The sequence below is a fragment of the Hylaeus anthracinus genome, unplaced genomic scaffold, assembly GCF_026225885.1.
Source record: "Hylaeus anthracinus isolate JK02 unplaced genomic scaffold, UHH_iyHylAnth1.0_haploid 11980, whole genome shotgun sequence".
Taxonomy (NCBI): Eukaryota; Metazoa; Arthropoda; class Insecta; order Hymenoptera; family Colletidae; genus Hylaeus; species Hylaeus anthracinus.
This window is the reverse complement of record NW_026534328.1, coordinates 1,048,860-1,054,022: the sequence shown is the minus strand read 5'-3', so window position 1 is coordinate 1,054,022 and position 5,163 is coordinate 1,048,860.

Here is a 5,163-nt window from a genome sequence, read left to right as displayed (position 1 = left end):
GCAGTGGAAACAAAAATTTTAATCACCATGTACATCGAATGAATGCTTTAGATTCGCAACTGCAAAATTGTTTATTTAATTCTACTGGGAATACCGCTTGATTTACGTTAATGATATGTACTCGATTTTTTGATAGCCATAATGTGTACCAAGCATATTTATGTAAAATAGACATAAATATATTGAAATTCATTATACAAATAGAAACAAGTACAGCAATGTCTCGAAATAAGTAACTTGATCGGGACCGGCGAGTTGCTTATTTCGAAATAGGTATGGTATTCGGCTTGACCGTTCTCGAGCGTGACGAGGAGGAACCCGTAGATAAAACAGGGGGTTCGGTGTAGCGGCAAACTATAAAGTATAAAGTGATCGCTCGAACACGAGTGTTATACTTTGGAGAATGATAGAAGATAACATGCCTTCTCATTTTAGCACTAGTAAAATCGAACGAATGGAACGTACATGACAACTAACAGTAGTATTCCGGAGAATACACACGCCAGAGAAAGAGAAAACATTACACACATTCTGTCCTCTTTACGCTTGGATTCAAAAGTAAAATATATAAGCTCGGGTGCTTCATACTCTTAGTACGGTACTGAACCATGCTGAAAGGCATATTTAGATTATCGGCACACCAGCAGCGGGAGAGATGACACCAGCGCTGTGGTGTGCTGTGGTGGAGAGCGTGAAACTCAATCCATTGTGCAAGCGCATCAGTCTTCTCGATTTCATAACGACAACACCAATGTAATTTTATGAGGCGAGGAAGCGACCTTTCCAGCTGATTTTCGTTTTAAACTGTTCCTTATAAAATTCCGCTGCGGGGGATAGTTACACATTTTGCAATTTCGCTTCTGAAACATGCTAAAAATACGTTCAAAGGCAGAGAATTTTTTTTTTCAATTTTTTCCAAAAAACACTTGACGAGACGATAGATTTACTTTCCCTGATTACGAAATGCATAATTATTATATGTTTTTTTCATTATTGTGCCTGAAAAACGGGAAAAACTATCTAGTAGTTTACCTACTTCCCGTTGGTGGCGCCAGTTTGTCTCCTGCGCACCCTTAAGATAAATTAAGAAATGTAATATTAACTTTATTGTAACAGTTTGAATATAACTAATTTAACACAAACGTTGAATTTCTTTACTTTAAATACAAGCTTTTACAATAAACGTCTGTACTGGTTAACGATCGCTATGCGAGTGAGTATTAACAAATTGTTTTAAATAAAATGCAATAAAAAAAAAACGAAATACCGTAAATACAAGAAAATCGTAATTGGCGCTAAACTAACTTCAAACAGAACTGGCAAACGCAAAGGCTCATTCATTATCAAAAGTTCTGGTACGCAACACACTATGTGCGACTCTGGGGGCCTATTCTCGAGTCGTACGATCAGTTTTCGTATACGCAAGTTGGTCACTTACACATGATGTTGCTTCAAACGGTATTCTCGAATCGAAAGCGCTGATTCGTATACGAAATGTTTCGTACGGTTTGCATCGGGTGGCTGATGACCACACGAAACGCAAGTTCGTATGAAATTCGCGCATGCGCACTAGTTTTAGCGTCAGTAATTGACGAAATATAATACAGCAAACATACAGAAAAATATATATATATATATATATATATATATTTTATAAAATTGTACAATTGTATTCAATTCTACACCGAAAGCCTTAATAATAGAATACCAGTCATTTTTATAACTACTTTATTATTACATTACTATTTTAAAGTAGATATGTACAGCCACCTTAACTTATATACAGAGCTCTAAAGTAATGATTACTTTTGTATTCATTACAATTTGGAATAATTACATTCGAATTCGTCTAGTAAATGTTTTACCCTATACTGTTATGAAAAAATTATTTGTACCTCTTTTCCATTACAATTGCAATATCTTTCCACGTTACCCATGAGGTAATATTGCTGTCAACGTGTTTTTTTTAAAGTGGTGTCCCCAATAGGCCTATTCCACTAAGAAGAATATGCATAACGTACATAGTTTATCATAACGAGTTACTTAAATTTTAAGTAATTCTTGAGTACTTTCTTTTTAGTAATTATGCAATACATTATTCTTAATTACTGAGTAATTCATTACTTTTAAATAATTTCTTATAACTACCCACAAAGTAATTAAAAGGCATTCCAAATCTAAAGTAAATAAAAATATCTAAAAGTAATTAAAAGATAATTATAATTACTTTTTAATTATTTTGAGGTAATTTTATATACTTTAGATTTGGGATACCTTTTAATTACTTTCCGGGTAGTTATAAGTAATTGAATTACTCAGTAATTAAGAATAAGGTATTGCATAATTACTAAAAAGAAAGTAATCAAGAATTACTTAAATAATTACTTTCTAATTTAAAATTGAAATTTATTGTACTATGTGAATTTTCGAAAGATAGAACTTTCATATGATTCATCCGTAGTGTGTAGTAGCTAAAGTTTCTAAGGCTGCCGCAATTCTTTCTTTAGCTACTACATCCCTCTCCAGCAATGCCAATTTTTTATTGTAATACTCCTTTCTATTTTCTTTATCTTCCTCGGCTATTCGTGCCAGAAGCACTGAAACTTGTGATCTCATGCCAGAGGTTTGTTTTTCTAGAGACGCGGTAGCATCTCGACGCCAAGTACATGAAAAATTATACGCCACCGTGTATACTGGCGCTGGCGCTATCACGTATCTTTTACTCGTAAAACTGCGATTCCAACCTAACCCGAAACTGCTGTCATTAATATCTCGTCACGCCTGCTGTATTTTCTAAATCCAAAGGCATTTTTCTATAATGTAAATCGCATATAAGCTTTCTAATAAAACCAAAATCAATAAAATCGGTCTATGTATAACTGAGATATCGTAATATCATGTCATGAATCTGTCAAAAATTGTAGATTTTTCTTCTGATTCTGATTCTTATTCTTTTCGTCAACACTTGGCCAATAGGAGCTAAGGCCAGTCGTCGATTCGACTCTCAGAATCAGTCGGCAAGGCTCGTCGGTCGGAATTGTAATATGGCTGTCACTCATGCCGCTCGTTCATTTCTAACCTGTAACTGTCAGTTTGGATTTGTGACATTTGGTTTCTTGCAACAAGACTTTCTGACATGCATTGTGCGTACTTTTGAAAACTCAAAGGACTGAAACTGAAATTATAATACAATAAATTGTGTGTTACCAATAATGGATCTATTTGTACATTTTCCCACTTTATTTATTAACATTTAAATTTATTACAATAAGATTTGATCTGCCACGTGTTGTGCATACTTGTGAATTTTATTCTAATACAATAAATTGTGCATTACACATAGTGGATCTCTTTCTTTATTTCTCATTTCATGTTTAACATTTCAATTTCTAGCAACAAGACATTTTGCAATGCGTTGTATGTACTTTAGAAACATAAAAAACTGAAACTGGTATTATAATATAATAAATTGTGGGTTAGAGATAGTGTAGACCTCTTTTTTCATTTCATACTTCATTTTTAACATGTAAGTTTGTTACAACAAGACTTTCTGCCTTACGTTCGGTGTGCTTTTGAAAACTTAAGGGACTGAATCTGGTATTGTAATATAATACATTGTGTGTTATTCATATGACATTAATTTTATTTGTAAATAACACATACAAACGTTATTTTACTTGCAAATTAATGTAGAGCTTAAGATAAAAATACATTTGTCTTTTATTATAGTAAGCGTAAAGTCTACAATATACATAATGTGTCTAAAGCCATATATAGGAAACAGATCAACTTCAGTCCATTAAGTTTTCAAAAGTATACAAAACGCATGGCAGGATGTCTCACTGCAAGAAATTTAAATGTTAAAGGTGAAGCGAGAAATGAAAACAAGAAACCAACTATTTGTAACGCACAATTTATTGTATTAGAATACAGTTCATACGTTCACAGAACACATGGCAGAAAGTCTTGTAACAAATTTAAATAATGAGAAAATGAGAGAATGAACAGAGATCCACTATTTGTAATAGATAATTTATTGCATTACAATAATATAGAAAAAGAAAGGTCAGACTTAGTCCTTTAAGTCCTCAAAAGTATGCACGACACATGACAGAAAGTCATGTTGCATTTAAATGTTACTGATAAACTGATTACATTTTTTTTTTAATAAATTGCTTGCAATGAGACTTACTGCAATGCATTCTATGTACTTTTGAAACCTTAAAGGACTCAAACTGATCTCCCATTTTCTATATTATTGTAATCACTTTATCAGTAACATTTAAATTTCTTGCAACAAGACTTTCTGTCATGTGTCGTGCATACATTTGAGAACTTAAAGGACTAAGTCTGACCTTTCTTTTTCTATATTATTGTAATACAATAAATTATCTATTACAAATAGTGGATCTCTGTTTATTTTCTCATTATTTAAATTTATTACAAGACTTTCTGCCATGCGTTCTGTGAATGTATGAACTGTATTCTAATACAATAAATTGTGCGTTAGAAATAGTTGAAATAGTTGGCCACGCCAAGCATTTGACTTCCAGGCCGCGGATATCAAGGCAAATTTTTAAACACCCTCAGTTTGTGGATGATACGCTATTTAATTTTTTCACGTCACCGCTAAAGTGTGGAGCAGTCACTTGACATGAATTGTCATTAGGATCTGAACGTCCGGACTGTTGAACACAGCATTTTAGCTGCACATAGTTGGAAATCACCGAATTTTACATTGTGTTACACAATGTCGCCTTTGCACTTTATTGGACTGGCTGCTCATTTTGATTTCACATCTTTTTCTACTTTCTTGTAATCTTTTATGGGGATCTTTTATTTTTCTATGATAACTCCTTGAGTCCTCCATTCTTTCATGTACTTGACGTAATTTTTTTACTTTTTTGAAGTTTTTTATGGAGTGTAATTTAGTGGCTTGACGTAGAGGGTGTTTCTGTCTCACTATAAATAAGCAATATATTAATCCATGTCCAGCGGGCACTTTTAACTTATAAATAAAAATATTTAAAATAAAGTTAAGTAAATAAATTTGTTATGAAATTTCATAACAGTAACCGTTTCTATATAAATAGAAAAATACATCAGCTATTACTTACCTTTTTCTATCTTAATCGTTGGTCTCTCCACTATTATTGAAGGGCC